Source organism: Xiphophorus hellerii, chromosome 8 (genome assembly GCF_003331165.1).
Source record: "Xiphophorus hellerii strain 12219 chromosome 8, Xiphophorus_hellerii-4.1, whole genome shotgun sequence".
NCBI lineage: Eukaryota > Metazoa > Chordata > Actinopteri > Cyprinodontiformes > Poeciliidae > Xiphophorus > Xiphophorus hellerii.
In genome coordinates, this window is record NC_045679.1 from 7,228,425 (window position 1) to 7,248,163 (window position 19,739).

The 19,739-nt window shown below is 38.6% G+C and overlaps 1 protein-coding gene across 3 annotated transcripts in view; it reads left to right on the forward strand.

Annotated features, from left to right (window-relative positions):
• Nucleotides 1-19,739, forward strand: part of whrna (whirlin a) — a 141,984-nt gene that overhangs the window by 60,394 nt on the left and 61,851 nt on the right. The gene's annotated exons all lie outside the window — the stretch shown is intronic.

Here is a 19,739-nt window from a genome sequence, read left to right on the forward strand (position 1 = left end):
GCCGACAGTGCGCCTTATAATCCAGTGCGCCTTATATATGGACCAATATTGAGCCACAACAGGTCTCGCAACTACGGTAAGCAGCCGCCGACTTCATTTCCCCCCGTAGAAGAAGAAGCGCGCGATGCATGTTGGGTTTTGTGTAAGGACCCCAAAATGGCTCCTATTAAGAGACACACTTATGACGCAGAGTTTAAGCTCAAGGCGATCAGTCAGTAGAACAGGGGAACAGAGCAGCAGCCAGATAATTTAACATGAACGAATCAATGGTTATAGCGGAAGTGGATCTATATTGTGATTCACTAACGTTTGATTCACCGTAGCAGCATCAGACTGTTTTTTACGTGTTTATTGAATCGAGGAAAAGTTCCCCTCCACTATATGTTACACCTTGCTGTTGTTAAAAGATAAATTGTGTCACCAAAATACCACGTCACTGACTTTACCTCGGGGAAAATAATAAAACAGCTTTTTATTCATTTTGGGAATGAACAGAGTTCTCAGAACGCTGGTTTGTAATTTATTAATAAAGTTTGACTGAAATATCTGACTGTTTTGTTGACATTCCCTTTAGCGCAGCTCCATCTAATGGATGCATAACGTAACCCCAGCCTCTACTGTAGAGGCTATTCTATGCGGCTTATAGTGCGGAAAATACGGTAAATGTTTTCAAACTTTTGCAACACCACACTTTGGAGATAAAAAATTAACTAAAACATCTAATGTATCTTTTAAGAAGACTCAGTGATCTTGCTGTTACCCAACCAGAACTTGTGTACAAGACAATATTGAGTGTTTTAACTTTTCATCTCCTCGTCTGGTTTGGTCCCATGAGCTGCAGACCAACAGATAAACTTTTAAGAAACTTCCAGTGGCGGGTAAAGTAGCAGGTAAATAGACCTGAGTGAAGTTGGCCCCCACCTTCTTCAAATCAGGCAAAATTGGTGTCAAACGTTTGTGCAGCAAAAATTTTGTTTATAATTTTAAAGACATACAGAAATGTTTCTAGAGGTCATCAAAGGTCAACCAGCGCCCCCACCTTCTTCAAATCAGTTTTTTAGGCTCTGATAAAGTTTTTTAGGCCGTTATTTAACAAGTTGAACAGGAAATTGGGAGGAGAGAGAAGGAAATGACATGCAGCAGATTCTGCAGGACTGGGAATTAAACCCAGGTTGACAAACAAAACCTGTAAGTAACGTCCTAAACAAAACATAATTTGCTGTCTTACTATAAATCTGGTTAAAAAATAACTGAATTATTCATTTCTAAGCCCCTTTTCCTTCTCTTATACAAGTAGACAACACATAAGCTCAACAACACAAAAGCTTCATATTTATTACAAAGTATTGATCTAAGAATTGATTTCTTCCTGTAATGGAAATGATTTCTGATTAAGTTTTCTGTTTTCATGCTTTCATGGATTGTTCTTCTTTTTTCCCTTTTCTACAGGTTTTCATGTTAAATTGCACTTTTTTGTTAAGTTTGTTAAACTACCTTGAATCTGTTATTCTAAATAAAGACTAACAGAAAGATCACACAGTAACTTTTATTTTTTATAAAACCTGTTTTGTTCTTATAACAAACAAACCAGATAAAACAAGTTTGGGTTTCTTTATGGTTCAGAGAATTAAATTATGATTACAATTATCATCTAATATTATGTACAGATTAAATTCTAATCTTAATTTAACATCCTGGAACCTGAAGAATCCAAACCTGTTAAATCAACTTTTTTATGTTTGGTATAAAAAGAAAAACAGGATTTATCAAAGAAAAGCAGGTGAATGGACTGAACTTGTGTAGAGCCTTGCTGGTCATGTTGACCACTCAAAGCGCTTCACACTACAGTCACATTTACAAACACACACATTTACACCGACATGCAGGTCGGAGGGCAACTTGCCGCTAAGTGCCCCGCCCCGGGGGCAGCTCAACATGTGGCTGAGGAAGCTGGAATCGAACTTACAACCTTCTGGTCACAAGACGACCACTCTACCCACTGAGCCACAGTCGCACTAAAAAGCCACTGCATGATCCTTTTGCTAATCTTCTTTAAAATACAGATTTAAACAGTTTAAAAGCTACAATTCAGTGCAATTTAATATAAAAAGTGAGTAGAAACGGTAAACTAAAGGACAAACCATAAAAGCACAAATACAGTGAAAATGAACAGAAATCATTACTATTAAAAGAAGAAATTTTAATTCTTAAATCAATACGTTGCTATAAAAATTGAGCCCAGTGTTGCTGCGGCGCTAAAACAGCGAAGGGAAAAGGGCTAACGTACGGCTAATTCAATTAATTTTAAAGTTTAACAATAAAGCTGCACGTGTGTTTGGGGTTTCTTCAAATCTTTGGGGGCAATTTGCAGTGACCAACTGACCTGACCTACATGTTTTAGGAGATGTGGGAGGAACCGGAGCACCCGGAGAAAACCCACGCAAACACGGGGAGAACATGCAAACTCCACACAGATGGTCTCTGTGAAGACGCAGCGCTAACCGCTGCACCACCGTGCTGCCCACGTTTTTTCCAATTGGGTTGGGAAGGGATCTATTTTCTAGTTTGTCAATGGGGGATAAAACTTTAACGTTTTAAATTTGACGGAGCGTGGCCTGGCGCCCCGTACACAGAGGCTACAACCTCCATGAGTTTGATTCCTGTTTTCCTCTCTTGCTCGTCTTTCTCCCTCTCTAAATATCATAAAAATCCAGAACATTAGACATGTTCTTGACAGTCTTCACTCTTTAGTTTTGTTTTTCTTTTTGGCTTCTGCCATCGCAGAATGTTCCATACTCTTTTCCAAAATGAAAGTTTAGAGTTTTTCTTCTTACCGTCCTGCATGGCATCCAGATTGTCCAAATCCTCCAGGACGGTTTCTCGGGTGATCTCTGTCTTTTCTGAGGATTCTGGATCGTTGGAACAACCTGATAAAGGTTCTCCTGACATTTTCACCTCTGGAGAATCCTCTTGACTTAAGCCACCAACCGGGTCCACTTGGTCCTGTGAGCCGTCCTCCTCATCTTGGGAATCTGTGATGTCTTTTTGTTGTATATCATTTTCCTCAGGTCTCAGTGTGTTGGGCAGCAGGAGATCCTCTTTCGCTCTTTGTAAATCATTTTTCAAACATCTGATCTCCTGCTGATATTTCTCTTCTTGCTGTTGAAGTTTTTCGATTTGTTGTAGCGCAGATCGGTTTATGTCCCATATAAGCTTCTCCGCCTTTTGTCTTTGTAAAAGAGCCATTTGATCCTGCTTTATCTTTTGTTGGTAGGTCTCAATCTGCTGCTGTAACTCCATTACATCTGTTCTATGTCTAGATTTTAACTCCTCATGTGAAACATGAAGCCGATCCAGTTCATGGAACATCTGCCTGTCCCTGTGTCGCAGAATTATAATCTTTCTTGCCATTTTTTGGAAGAGCTCTTCCTTCTCAGCTCTTAGTTCGTTGACAATCTGCAGATTCTCCCTCTCTCTCTCTACATTGGCGTCTTTCTCACGTCTCGCCTCCTGCTGATATCTCTCCACGTCTTGCTGTAATCCAGAAACTTCACTATGATATTTAGAGTTCAGTTCATTGTATGAATGTCTGAGCCGAGCCAATTCTTCCTGCAGACGTTTCTCGTTGTCTTGCAGGGACGCAATCTTTTGGGACATTTCTAAAAACATGTCGTCCTTTTCAGCTCTCTGGTCTTCTAATCTGGCGCTCTCCATTTCCAGACTGGAGTCCAGTCTTTGGGTTTCCCCGTGTAAAATATCCAAGTGTGCACTAGCGAAGCTGCCTTGGGGGTTTTTCCAGACTCCCGTTCTTGCCTGGAGTCCCATCATCCCGTTGCGGTATTTCTGAAATTGGTGAAACATTTCTACCTCAAATCCTTTAGCCAAAATCTGTCGTAAATTACTTGAACCGTCGATTGGAAAGAGCTTTGCGCACGTCTGAGCTAGTCAGTGATATTGCAAGCAATGAAAAATATGCAGAATTGTGTCACATACAATTCTGAGTTGATGACATCACAGACTGCATCGCCAGTGACATCACAGAGTCTTCCTTTGCTGGCAGTGTGACATCATTCCACCACCAAATATCTCACTCTTCATTCTTGTTTACATTCAAAATAGTCCATGATTCACTCGTTTTTATCCAAACTCATTTCCGTTTTGGGCCAGATCAAAAACCTGAATGTTCATAAAGGGCCTGTTGCACCAGAACATATTGATGAAAACCAATTAAATTGTTAAAATATCAATAAATAGGTGTTTCAGCATCAATACATGTTTCTTAAAATAACATAATATTGAACATGCTTTCCTTATGGCCTGAGACGATTCATTGCCAGAAGAGGAAAGCCTGCAGAGCTATGGTCTGATTGTGGGACCAATTTTAAGGGACTGGATCGGGAACTCAGAGAAGCCTTTGCCAATATGTCAGAGACGCTGCAGGGGCAATTAGCCTCCCAGAAGATTAAGTTTCAGTTTAATCCCCCAGCAGCCCCACATTTTGGCGGAGTGTGGGAGCGAGAAGTTCGTTCAGTGAAGGCAGCTCTCCGAAGCTGTGTGGGTTCCCAACCTCTTCAGGAGGCGGTACTTCTCATAGTTCTTCTGGAGGTGGAATCAATTACTGAACTCAAAGCCTTTGGGCTATGTATCAACTGATGTGGCAGACGTGGACCCTGTGACTCCAAATAGTCTCCTCATGGGGCGGCCTGATGGATCCCTACCCCAGGTGGTCTACCCAGAGAGAGAAAACCTCAGTCGAAGACGTTGGCGGCACTCACAGATTCTTGCTGATCACTTCTGGGCAAGGTTCATCAGAGAATACCTTCCTGGCTTACAGACAAGACACAAATGGCAATCAAATCCTCCTGGACTTCTCCAGAATGCAATCGTTATGATTGTGGATCCCCAGCTGCCCCGCGCCTTATGGCCAGTAGGTCATGTGATCAAGATTCATCGTAGTGATGATGGACATATCAGATCAGCGGATGTGAAAGTTAGTGAACATGTCTACACTAGACCAGTTGCTCGGTTGGTTGTTTTACCAGCTGAAGTAAAGGACACTGAGAAGAGCAGCCAGACACCCCCCAAAACTTAGTAATGCCTTTTATGTTTAGCAAATGTGTAGCCACATTTGGGGGCGGCTGTATAGAAGGCGCTGATATTTTTTGTATTTTATTTTGTAATATTGGTTTCGAACTTACCCTAGGAAGTGACGCAAGTCTCAGTTAGTGCTGCGCTACCGCTCATGAGAGCAATTTAATATACTTCCGGGTCAGTTTTGCTACATTCTTAGCATGCGAAGACCGCATTCCTGGTGTAGTCCTGAGAAGTGATGCTCCGAGTGTTAAGTTGATGACAGAAAGTAAGTACTGCATTTAGCGTGCTGTTTGTTTATTCTAGATTCAGTTTGTTATATGTGTTAACTACGGGAGAACGAGTATGCGATGTTGTGGGGCTCTCTGAGCGCCGGGAACTCAGTTGAACCTGCTCGGCCTTCGTAGGTTTACCTTAAATCCCATTGTTTGTAACTGCATTTCGGCTGCATCTGTTATTACTTTCCATTGAGTTATTGCAGCAGATATATGCGCTGCCAGCTGCCGCCATTGTGTAGTGATTTTATCTGGCCACATGATGGCGCCAAAGTGCCTCTTATGCTAAACTGAGCCGAAGGGCTGTCTGTGTTCGTGTTTTCACCGAGGCTGCGCCTAATGATGTAACCTTTACGTGAATTGAGTTATTTGTGTATGTTGTGGATTTACATGCAAATGTTGATGGTTGAGTTTATTTCTCGTTCGATATTTTTGTTTGAGTTTGTATTAGTTGAACCTCTATTCCTGTAATATGTTAGCCTAATGGCAATTTATTTGTTATTACAGACTGCTGGCAACACTGAGCATCAAGACAAATAAACCAGCTCACATCTGAAGTTAAAGGTTTGATCTCATGTCCTCCTTCCTGCATCCTGACCGATACACCATCCTGTTTGCTGCAAATAACTGAGAACTTAACCTGATTAACAGTGTGCCAGATGCCGGTTGTGCGCCTGCGGGTCCAGAACTGACATGATTTAATTGAGATATTTGCATACAGCCGTCCTGCAGCCACCCGGGTCCAACTGATTCCACTTTTCGATCTTGGTGAGCGTGAGCGGCATCGCGGGCCGGGTAATGAAAGACCTCATTGTGATGGGGAGAATAGATAACATTTCAAGTTTGGCACAGTTACACCACTCTCGCTGCAGACTGTAGAATTAAAAAAGGCAGCCTTTGGTCTCTGAATGGAGGTATGAAAAAATGCTGACACATTGTTTTCCAAGAAGTTTGTTTGATTTTTTTTATCCCAACAAAACTTCTTTTTATATCCTAAATCTAAAAAGTGTGAATTTATAAACCATATGCCTATCATTTTTATACAGAAAACCATGACATTAGATGATTTTCCCATTAAGTAAAAAGGACGCTTAAGGGAGAAAACCAGTAGCTGTAGATAAAGTCATAAGGAGATGAGAAGACCTAAAGGCAGTAAACAAAGACTTTCAGTGGGATAGAACACATTGGCTTTATTATTATTATATAGATAAACTCTTCATTAGCTCTTTAGCCTCTGGTGCTCTCTGTAAAAAGAGATTTTCTTAAAGCAGTGGTTCCCAAAGATTTTCTGGGTCCCTATGGATTACAATAAAACCCCCCCGCCCCCCCAAAAAAAATCTGTGGTAATTGTTTTAAGCCTTTTATTAAACTTAAATACAAGTTAAATCCAAGGTCATGCAGTTAAATGCATTAATTTGAACTAATTAATAGCATATATTCTAACACAATTAATACATTTTTTCCGAGGCGGAACCTTTGTGTTGTGTTTCTGGTACGGCTGTAATTCTGACGCATGTGCGGCATCCGCACTGTAAAACTGATTCTTTCACCCCACTGGCCAGTACACCTCCCTGCAGCAAACAGAAAGGGGTGGGGACGGACTGCTGTCAGCCTCATACCTTATATGGAAATTGGACTATTTCATTCCGGAAATGAAGGGGGCGCTAGTGACACTATTTCCTGTACCAACCGTGTTATAATAATTATACTAATAATAACGTATTTTATTTGACAACGCCTTTTAAAACACCCAAGAACACTTTCAACATTAAAAATACAAATTAAATAGTAAAGAAATGGCTACAAAACGTGATATGTCACGTGATATGTCTGTCACGTGGTAAGTCACTTTTTTATTTTCAAATCTTTATTAAACCTTTATTTAAAATTATATTAGTAACAAACAATCTAGAATAAGCAACAATAAGGAAACATTATGGAGATGTATTTATCTATCCTTACACCCAATCTATCTCAAACAAAAGTCATAAAACATGAATCAAATCAATATTTTGGAGACAAATGTACATTACATTAAGAGCACATTTATCCATCCATTAATTATCATGATTGATCCCTATAGTGGGGTCATGAGGGCTGCTGACCCTGGACAGATCGCCTGTCCATCGCAGATTAAGAAAACAGATATAAACAAATGAAGTTCAAATAATATATTTTGATGTTGTGAATGGTACTCTTAAAATAAATAAGTTAATATCTAAAATATAATAGCCTCTGGCTTATTAAATAAGAACTAGATGGAAAAGAGGTTTGGTCAGTAAAACATTTAGTCAACAATTTTGGCCAACTTAGTACGTCCGTTCACAGCGTACTTTTGTTGTTTATTTGCCAAATATTTTTCTTATTATTCACATTGTGAATATAATTTACAAACAAACCAAAGGACTTTTGAACTTCTAACAAGTGAAGTTCAGAAAACTAGAATATTTTTAGTTGCAGGTGACCTGGCTCAGCTATTATCATTGTTTACCATAATGTCTCATTGGAAACTTTTGCTATAAGAACTCCAGTTCAACCAGTAAACTGATTGGTGTCCCACTATTCCATTTACAAATCCCATATCAATTTTATCAATTGCAATCGATTCATGAAATAAAGACCTTAAATATCCAATTGTTGCAAAACCCAAAGAGATTAATTAAAACTTTAAATGTAGCTTCAACCTGGAAAGACTCACACAGAGAGAAAGTAGGTTTTAGAAAGTTTATTTGACAAGAAATAATCTTTGGCGCTCGGACCCCGGCAGTAGACGCTGCACTGGTAACCGCCAGAGAGAATGATCTTTGTTCTATATGAAAACCTTTTTGTATAAAGTCACTGGTTACATAAATTAAACCAAAGTGTAAATTCTAACTATAACTGTCTTCATCTCATCTGCTCAGCCAATCACCTGATCAGGTGTCTCCATCTCAGCCTAACGGCGCCGGGCTCATCTCTCTTCATAAAGTCAGGATACCTTTAGTCTTATGTTTGTATTATGACTTTGTAACCGAACAATATGTTTCTGTATGTGCTTACTTTATTACAAAAAACCCAACAGTTGATTCTGTTAAAACATAAACTTAGCTGTATGTCAGGTTTGTAAAGAAAATTTGTATTGATTCCAGTCATTGTTCAAAAAGTGTAGGAAACATTGTATTTACACATATAAAATATTGCAAGTTATTAGCTTTGCTTGCATTTAAAATTTTTAAAACAAGGTTTCTGGTTCCAATTGTTAAACAACGCTGTTAAAATATACTGTATTTACAACTAGTTTATAGGTTCTACTCTCTCCAACAAATTACAGCCACAATGTAACTTTGTGTGGAAACGGCACCATTTCTATGAAAACTAAATAATGCAAATCAACTGAGCTACAACAAAAGGAACATTCAAAAATGTAAATAATATTAAAAGAACACATTATTAAAAAGGATGACTGCATACGTCAAATATTCTTTAGCAGAAATGATTTAAAATGGCATGTCACTAAAAAAAAACAATAAAAAAAAAACAAAACAATGTGTGACAACTGAAATGTGTGAAAGACTGTGGAAAGCAACTAATATTCTCATTCAGTATTGACAGTCAGTGCAGTGTCCAGGTCGGCCATCACAGCAGTAACCAGGGTACTCTCCTCGTCTTCCATCGCCGGTGAAGCCCAGAGTCTTTATATTACCGGTTGCAGGAAAAACACGTTACAACCGCAAAAGGAATCCGGTTTTCTGCCTTGAATGTTTTTGAAAATTTGCCCCAGTTGATCTCACCTGTTAATGAAAAATCGATTTCATGTAGTTAAAATCTAATTTCACATGTTTTAGGTGAAAAAAGTCAAAGGTCCTTACCATCCAGCCAAGCAAAGTGAGTCTTCTTCCTGAAAACTGGGGCAGACACAACGGCTTCAAAGCACCTGCAGGTCAATGTCAAGGTGAGGTAAGCTGAGTCTCCCTGTGCTAGCGCCACCTCCTGGAGAACAGCTTCAAGAACATTCAGAGGCATCTGAAAATAAATTAAAAAAAACAGGTGCATTGCAAGACTGTCATACCGGAAGAATGGCTATGACACATATGATTATGAATGAATCTTACCTGTAAGATTGGCGGTATCCTTTGTACCTGCATAGTGAAGAGCATTAAACAATAACTAGAAAATTCCTGAAGAAATTTAACTGGGGCCTGCCAAAGTGTGCCCGTCGGTTTGGACCCAGCGTTCTGATGCTAAACATTAGCATCAATGCTAAACTTAGCTAAATAGTAGTCATTAGCGTGTGGAAAGTCACAAGCATCTTGCCTAACATAGACTTGCACCATTCAGTATATTAAAATGAATGCATAAGCTGAAATTAGCCAAAATGCTAATGTAAGCCTAAATACTTTCTGTAGCATGTGGGGTATCATTTGAATGTTGTCTGTAATTAACTTACTCCACTCAGTATATTAAACATGGCTAATAAGTAAGAAAAATAGGTAATAGCTTATTTAAGCTAAAAGGCTAATGCTGCCCAAGGCAGTCCCCTAACCTGAGAGAAAAAGATAATGCAGAATAATCTTATTGCACCGCCTCTGGCGGTGCACTAACTTGAGGGGCATATTAAGGCTTTTATTTTGAAATTTGCAGTAAGCTTCATATTAAATGCCCACACTCTTCCAATGTGTAACAGTGCTTTAGATAAACCAGTCACATAAAGCCAAAAAGAGCGATTCCATGATGTAAAATTTGTCAAGGCTTTTATTTTGACATTTTTGTTAAGCTTCATTTCAAAGGGCCAAACTAATCCCATGTGTAACAGTGCTTTGGATAAACCAGTCACATAAAGCCAAAAAGAGCAAATACATGATGTAAAAATATTCAAGGCTTTTATTTTGAGATAAAAGCCAGTTTGACACAACAAAAGCATTCAGAACAAATCCTTCCCGTTCGGGAACCGTAATACATATTCGAAAACCGTTTGAAGCGTATGAGAGGGCTATGTGTCGTCTCCGTTAGTCCCGCGATTCATATCTCTACGTCACTCACAGTATTAACAGCGATGAGAGAAAGGAACGGTTTGCCCAGATCTGAAATTTTTGAGAAATATATGGAAATACATGGGAGAGAGCCTGAGAGAGCGTCAGAAAATCCTGTCGCATGACTTTGCTCTGAAGCACCGTGACAGAAAACCGTAAGCCCTAGAGAAATTTTGAAAACATTTTACCGGAGCAGGCATGCGTATCATGGTCAGGACCGAGTTTGATACCAATTGTGTGATATTTGTGGGCGTGATGGCGAGTTAAAAAATGATTTGGGGTCAAAATGACCCTCCATTTCTCACTCCAGCGGAGCGGCAGTTGGTGTCAGTTACACTCTCATTTTTTGAAAAATCAAAAACTTTGGGTCGCTTAGAGACAAAATGTGGACAAACCGTAATTGGTATCGACGAGCCGTCTTCACTTTAGAAGAGATCACGGCCGTATCTACAAATTGAAATTTGAATGGCATTTCTACGTGAATTCTTGACGACACAGAAAATCCTCAAAAATAGGGTATTTCTAGGATTTTTCTTTCCTCGCTCCATTGACTTATAATGTTTTTTTTGTGAATTATGTCGCCATGGTAACCCCGAATCCCACCACAGTAATAGCTCCAATGTCGTGAATTTTCCGCACGTTTTGATACCTCATTTGTGGCTGGGCACGCAGCGGTACGGGCCGCATTAACGATCACGGAAGAAAAATAAATAATATTAAAGAGACATTCTATTGGGTGTAGAACAAAAGGTGCCTGCAATGCTATGGGCAATTTTTATTTATTTTTTATTTTATTTATTGCAGTTTTACTATAAACTGGTTAAAAAATAACTGAATTATTCATTTCTAAGCCCCTTTTCCTTCTCTTATACAAGCAGACACACATAAGCTCAACAACACAAAAGCTTCATATTTATTACAAAGTATTGATCTAAGAATTAATTTCTTCCTGTAATGGAAATGATTTCTGATTAAGTTTTCTGTTTTCATGCTTTCATGGATTGTTCTTCTTTTTTCCCTTTTCTACAGGTTTTCATGTTAAATTGCACTTTTTTGTTAAGTTTGTTAAACTACCTTGAATCTGTATTTCTAAATAAAGACTAACAGAAAGATCACACAGTAACTTTTATTTTTTATAAAACCTGTCTTGTTCTTATAACAAACAAACCAGATAAAACAAGTTTGGGTTTCTTTATGGTTCAGAGAATTAAATTATGATTACAATTATCATCTAATATTATGTACAGATTAAACTCTAATCTTAATTTAACATCCTGGAACCTGAAGAATCCAAACCTGTTAAATCAACTTTTTTATGTTTGGTATAAAAAGAAAAACAGGATTTATCAAAGAAAAGCAGGTGAATGGACTGAACTTGTGTAGAGCCTTGCTGGTCATGTTGACCACTCAAAGCGCTTCACACTACAGTCACATTTACAAACACACACATTTACACCGACATGCAGGTCGGGGAGCAACTTGCCGCTAAGTGCCCCGCCCCGGGGCAGCTCAACATGTTGCTGAGGAAGCTGGAATCGAACTTACAACCTTCTGGTCACAAGACGACCACTCTACCCACTGAGCCACAGTCGCACTAAAAAGCCACTGCATGATCCTTTTGCTAATCTTCTTTAAAATACAGATTTAAACAGTTTAAAAGCTACAATTCAGTGCAATTTAATATAAAAAGTGAGTAGAAACGGTAAACTAAAGGACAAACCATAAAAGCACAAGTACAGTGGAAATAAACAGAAATCATTACTATTAAAAGAAGAAATTTTAACTCTTAAATCAATACGTTGCTATAAAAATTGAGCCCAGTGTTGCTGCGGCGCTAAAACAGTGAAGGGAAAAGGGCTAACGTACGGCTAATTCAATTAATTTTAAAGTTTAACAATAAAGCTGCACATGTGTTTGGGGTTTCTTCAAATCTTTGGGGGCAATTTGCAGTGACCAACTGACCTGACCTACATGTTTTAGGAGATGTGGGGGGAACCGGAGCACCCGGAGAAAACCCACGCAAACACGGGGAGAACATGCAAACTCCACACAGATGGTGTCTGTGAAGACGCAGCGCTAACCGCTGCACCACCGTGCTGCCCACGTTTTTTCCAATTGGGTTGGGAAGGGATCTATTTTCTAGTTTGTCAATGGGGGATAAAACTTTAACGTTTTAAATTTGACGGAGCGTGGCCTGGTGCCCCGTACACAGAGGCTACAACCTCCATGAGTTTGATTCCTGTTTTCCTCTCTTGCTCGTCTTTCTCCTTCTCTAAATATCATAAAAATCCAGAACATTAGACATGTTCTTGACAGTCTTCACTCTTTAGTTTTGTTTTTCTTTTTGGCTTCTGCCATCGCAGAGTGTTCCATACTCTTTTCCAAAATGAAATTTTTGAGTTTTTCTTCTTACCGTCCTGCATGGCATCCAGATTGTCCAAATCCTCCAGGACGGTTTCTCCAGTGATCTCTGTCTTTTCTGAGGATTCCGGATCGTTGGAACAACCTGATAAAGTTTCTCCTGACATTTTCTCCTCTGGAGAATCCTCTTCACTTAAGCCATCAACTGGGTCCACTTGGTCCTGTGAGCCGTCCTCCTCATCTTGGGAAACTGTGATGTGTTGTTTTGGGAAATCATCTTCTTCAGGTCTCAGTGTGTTGGGCAGCAGGAGATCCTCTTTCGCTCTTTGTAAATCATTTTTCAAACTTCTGATCTCCTGCTGATATTTCTCTTCTTGATGTTGAAGTTTTTCGATATGTTGCAGCGCAGATCGGTTTATGTCCCATATAAGCTTCTCCGCCTTTTGTCTTTGTAAAAGAGCCATTTGATCCTGCTTTATCTTTTGTTGGTAGGTCTCAATCTGCTGCTGTAACTCCATTACATCTGTTCTATGTCTACATTTTAACTCCTCATGTGAAACATGAACCCGATCCAGTTCGTGGAACATCTGCCTGTCCCTGTGTCGCAGAATTATTATCTTTCTTGCCATTTTTTGGAATAGCTCTTCCTTCTCAGCTCTTAGTTCGTTGACAATCTGCAGGTTCTCTCTCTCTCTCTCTACATTGGCGTCTTTCTCACGTCTCGCCTCCTGCTGATATCTCTCCACGTCTTGCTGTAATCCAGAAACTTCACTATGATATTTAGAGTTCAGTTCATTGTATGAATGTCTGAGCCGAGCCAATTCTTCCTGCAGACGTTTCTCATTGTCTTGCAGGAACTCAATCTTTTGGGACATTTCTAAAAACATGTCGTCCTTTTCAGCTCTCATGTCTTCTAATCTGGCGCTCTCCATTTCCAGACTGGAGTCCAGTCTTTGGGTTTCCCCGTGTAAAATATCCAAGTGTGCACTAGCGAAGCTGCATTGGGGGTTTTGCCAGACTCCCGTTCTTGCCTGGAGTCCCATCATCCCGTTGCGGTATTTCTGAAATTGGTGAAACATTTCTACCTCAAATCCTTTAGCCAAAATCTGTCGTAAATTACTTGAACCGTCGATTGGAAAGAGCTTTGCGCACGTCTGAGCTAGTCAGTGATATTGCAAGCAATGAAAAATATGCAGAATTGTGTCACATACAATTCTGAGTTGATGACATCACAGACTGCATCGCCAGTGACATCACAGAGTCTTCCTTTGCTGGCGGTGTGACATCATTCCACCACCAAATATCTCACTATTTATTCTTGTTTACATTCAAAATAGTCCATGATTCACTCGTTTTTATCCAAACTCATTTCCGTTTTGGGCCAGATCAAAAACCTGAATGTTCATAAAGGGCCTGTTGTGCCAGAACATATTGATGAAAACCAATTAAATTGTTAAAATATCAATAAATAGGTGTTTCAGCATCAATACGTGTTTCTTAAAATAACATAATATTGAACATCTTTTCACACTAATCAGTTCATCCAGGATTGTTTTTGTGCTTTTCTGCAATCATCACAGATTTCGTGGCGCTAATTTAGAAATATCTGTAAGGAATTTTTTACAATATTTGCGCTAACATATGATGTTAAATGTGATCTTTTATTAATCGCTCTATAGGTCATGGACTATAACTTGACATCAGGTCAGGCTGAGACAGCGGGCACTTGAACCCAAATGTTTATGGACAATTTTGAGAAAAAATGTTGATAAACTCAGAAAAAATGTTGATAAACTCAGAAAACATGTTGATAAACTCAGAAAACATGTTGATAAACTCAGAAAACATGTTGATAAACTCAGAAAACATGTTGATAAACTCAGAAAACATGAGGGGATCTGTTGATTTTTGTGTGAATTTTGCGGTTATTTGTAAAAACTGGAGGGGCCCATTGCTATGATTTGGAGTCTAGAGGGCCACATAAAAAGCTATGGCGGGCCAGATTTGGCCCTCGGGCCTTGAGTTTGACACACGTGCCATATATGATAATCTATAGAACTTTTTTCAGTATCTAAACATTGGGAAGTTAATTTTGCTTGTTTAGTCAAACATTTATTTTCTTCTGTATTGTGGAAAAAGGGAGTGTGAAAGAAAATTTATAATAAATCGATGTAAACAACATGAAAAGTAAAATATAAAAACTAAAACTATTGATTTATAAATGTTGTTGAAAGTTGGTTAGGATTGATTAAGCCTCGTTGTTAATATCAGGCATAAGACTCAAAATTGTAAATTAGTAAAAGTTGTAATGTGCTAGTATTGTGGTTTGTTTATGTTGTCATAGCAACTGCCTAGCAACATGGCTGTCAGTTAAAAGAAAGAATGTTGTAATCTATATTTTCAGTATGTTTTTGTTAGCTTTTTAAAGGCACAATGTACTTCTTATTATAAATAGTTTCTAGTGAGAAAATAAATGTGTGTATTTTTTATCCGGTTTCTACTGTAGAAAACTTTTTCCACATTTTAATCTTCTAATCAAAATTAAATTACACGTTATCACAGAACTGTTCAGTTTAAATATCAATAACTTTCAAGGACTAGAAGCAAAGTTTAGTGCTTTAATTACTGATTAAACACAAAATTAAAGCACCACTTTCACATTTTTTATTGTGAAAACCTCATATCCACAGATGTCAACCAAGCAAGAATTTTGCAGCATTAACTTATATTTTGCGGCGGTCTTTGACCAAGCTCAGGAACTTCTCGGCACTGATCTCATCATCAATCACAGTGTAATCGATACCCTGGTTTGGTAGCAGGATAAACATGGAGACGCCTTCCTGTTATGGCAGCTGTCTGTTTTTCATTCTTCTGATTTTCAGAGATAAAACACAGTTTCTCCTTGAAGGATTCAGATTGTCCTATTGACTATCTACTCTTATTCGTGGTTATAATCCTTCAGTAAATGTGACAAGATGAAAATAAACCAACAGTTATTGTGACAACAGTTTCAGAGTCTCATAACATCTCTGCCTTCCAGCCAGAAACAAGCGATCTCCATTTACACTGGATTTATATTCCACCCTGGGGCTATTGCTGAAATCTTTAAATATTTGATTCCTGTTCTAAAAATGCTTATCAGTGTCGATTTTTAAAGGTCAAACACCAAATGTACCTTAATATGCATTACAGTGGAAATGGTGTTAGCATAACCGCAGAAGCTAACATCTACAGCCTTACTTATCTCAGCTCTGGTTGGCTCAACGAATCAGCGACAAGGAAAATGAAAGGCGCTCCTGGATTGGCTAAAAGTATGTCAACTGTAATTACTTTTAGCCAAACTAGCCAAAGACGTCCCAGGCTGCATTTTATTTAGAAAATCTTAGACTTGAATTCTGAAATCTGCAAATATTGAACTGCAAACGGGGGCGTCCCCTGTACTTGGTTCTATTATACAACCGTACATCTTTGAAAAGCATTAGTGGAGCCTCCTGCACAACTAACAAGGATGCAGCAAGTGTTTTCTGAATAGTATGCCAACAACAAAACATTTGTCTTTTCCAGCAGCCATTGTACAGCACAGACAACAGTAAAACCAGCTGACCAAATGTGCTGGAGCTCAGCTTGGGTTGGTGGGTAAAAGGTGGACCTCTGCTGGGATTGCTGGGTAACAAGCTGGGGTTGCTAGGTGACAGGCAACTCCATCACCTAGCTGCTGATTAGTGATGTTACAGTCCAGATGTTTTTGAAACTAAAAATTGTACTCAAGTAAAAGTAAAAAGTAGCTGTCCAAGACATTACTAAAGTAATAGTAAAATTTTATTTGGTAAAAAGTCTACTCAAGTACTGAGTAACTAATCAAATTATCAATAATTTAATATTTAAAAATTACATAATCAGACGAACCAAAATATAAAGTTATGTGGAAATTTTGGTATTTTAAGAACCAAGATGACAATAATTCATATTAGTTACAAAAAATAATAAAATCAGGCAAAAGAACAAATTTCCAAATCAGTTTCTTTCAATATAAAACTACAAAACTTTAACAAAAACTACAGGTGTGTGTCTGTGTCTGGTGAATTTTTGGTTAAAACATGTTTGTTTTTCATTCAGTGGGTAGAAAATCCTGAAATTTTACTCAAGTAAGAGTAGAGATACTTTATAATAAAATTACTTAAAGAATAGCGTTGTAAAAATACTCCTAAAAGTACATTATTTAAAAAAAACGTTACTCAAGTAAATGGAATTGAGTAAATGTAACTTGTTACTACCCAACTCTGACGGTCAGTCACATTAAATCCCAGTAAATATATTGAAAGTTGTAGTTGCAGCATAGAAAACATTTTAAAAAGCTCCAGTGGTCCCGTTACTTTTACCCAAAAATGTTCTGCTTTGCACTTCACAGCAGCAGCAGAGCAGTCAGTGCGTCTGTAGGAAAGGAGAGGGAGCAATTAATTGATTTAGTGGCAGCAGTCGATGCTCGGGGACGCTGCGTGGAGCCAATAAAAGATGGCTCTGGTAATTAAAACTTTTCTCAACGTCCTGCAGAAATGTCAGAACCTGAACGCTGTAATTCTCCCGAGGTGATCCGAGGTGACGTCCCTGCCTCCGACACCCAGACACTTGCTATTAAAACGAGGAGCTGCTCGGCGTCCGCTGAAGGAAAGTGAGGCTTGGTGTGCCAGATGCCGGTTGTGCGCCTGCGGGTCCAGAACTGACATGATTTAATTGAGATATTTGCATACAGGCCGTCCTGCAGCCACCCGGGTCCAACTGATTCCACTTTTCGATCTTGGTGAGCGTGAGCGGCATCGCGGGCCGGGTAATGAAAGACCTCATTGTGATGGGGAGAATAGATAACATTTCAAGTTTGGCACAGTTACACCACTCTCGCTGCAGACTGTAGAATTAAAAAAGGCAGCCTTTGGTCTCTGAATGGAGGTATGAAAAAATGCTGACACATTGTTTTCCAAGAAGTTTGTTTGATTTTTTTTATCTCAACAAAACTTCTTTTTATATCCTAAATCTAAAAAGTGTGAATTTATAAACCATATGCCTATCATTTTTATACAGAAGACCATGACATTAGATGATTTTCCCATTAAGTAAAAAGGACGCTTAAGGGAGAAAACCAGTAGCTGTAGATAAAGTCATAAGGAGATGAGAAGACCTAAAGGCAGTAAACAAAGACTTTCAGTGGGATAGAACACATTGGCTTTATTATTATTATATAAATAAACTCTTCATTAGCTCTTTAGCCTCTGGTGCTCTCTGTAAAAAGTGATTCTCTTAAAGCAGTGGTTCCCAAAGATTTTCTGGGTCCCTATGGATTACAATAAAATCCCCCCCGCCCCCGAAAAAAAAATCTGTGGTAATTGTTTTAAGTCTTTTATTAAACTTAAATACAAGTTAAATCCAAGGTCATGCAGTTAAATGCGTTAATTTGAACTAATTAATAGCATATATTTTAACGCCTTAAAAATTTTAACACAATTACATTTTTTCCGAGGCGGAACCTTTGTGTTGTGTTTCTGGAACGGCTGTAATTCTGACGCACGTGCGGCATCCGCACTGTAAAACTGATCCTTTCGCCCCACTGGACGTTAATTTCTGCTTCTGAATCGATCTGTTGGGACGCTGGGAAAGACTGCTGCTGAGTGTAAGTTCTGCTAAAAGCAGTTATTCAATCAGCGAAGCTTTTCTAGCCTGAAATAGCATCTCAGTGCTAATCATGTTGCAGCTAGCTAATGCTAATGTCAGCGTCCGCAGTCCACTTTTCTAAAGAAATATTATTTCAAACAAGTTACATGAATAGTCAGTGGTTCAAATGCACTGCTATCAATAATAGATTAAAAACAACAAATATCGATGATGAGCTCATTTATGTTTTCTTTAGTTTAGCAGCAAAAACTGTTTCTGAGTTAAGAATGTTGCTTATTTTGTTGTTTTGGATGAAAATGTGATTAACTGATTACGGACTGCACAGTTAACTCAATTAAAATTTTAATTTAGCCCCACCACTTGTATTAACCACAGCCGTTTTCAAAGGCAGTAGAAAATATCTGCTAGCTTTTTTTTACAAGATGCTAACAAAATATTAGCTGTAGAGTAGAAATGTGTCATAGATCCTCCGCATCCATCATAAATCACATGATATGGGGAAAGCTACGAGTTTACAAAAATAAAGCTGGCGAAAAAAGTATTAAAAAGCACCAGCAGGTGCCAGTATTTCTTACTTTTACTACACTGCTGGCTTAGCGTGACTTGATTTCCAGCTATAGTCTGTAATCGATATCACAGACGATAGACAAAAATTTAGCTGTTTATATTCTTTAAATAATAAAAATAGTTTTTTTTTCTCATCTTTTGTTGTAGATTTTTGAAGCACTTCCAAGAAGGAACGATGTCACAAACTTCTTTGCAAATATTTCTAAAGTAGCAATATAAAATCAATACATTTGACTGCAAGGATGGAAAAATAAACAGTAAACGTGTTATTTTGATGCTAACACGTCATTTTAAATACATATTCTTGGTTTTACATTTGACCAGTCAAAGAAGCAGCTAAACTCTTCAGTCAATCAGAGCCAATGAAGAATCACTCAAATATATTTGTACAAATCTTAATTTTTGTGCAGCCTCTTCAGGAGACAATGAGCCGTTTCTTTGACTCTCCTTCCAACATGACTGCTCTAGAAGTAGAGGACAGCCGTTTTTGTTTTTCTTCTTCTTTTGCGACGGTTGAAAATAAAACGATGCACTGCAGAGTTTCAGGGCAGCGTGCCGTGGAGGACTGGCAGGCGGCCAACCACACAGAATTAGAGAAACAGCTGTTTTTACATGTGTTGTTTGCCTCCCTGTGTTTTTCTCATTAGAGCGGGTAAAGTGGTTGTTTTTCATTCAGAAGATTGTTGCCCCGACGTTCAGTTAACCCACAGAGCACACTCGAGCGTCCTCCGCTAATCTGCTTGTATAACTTTTGTAACCAGCTTTAACCGTT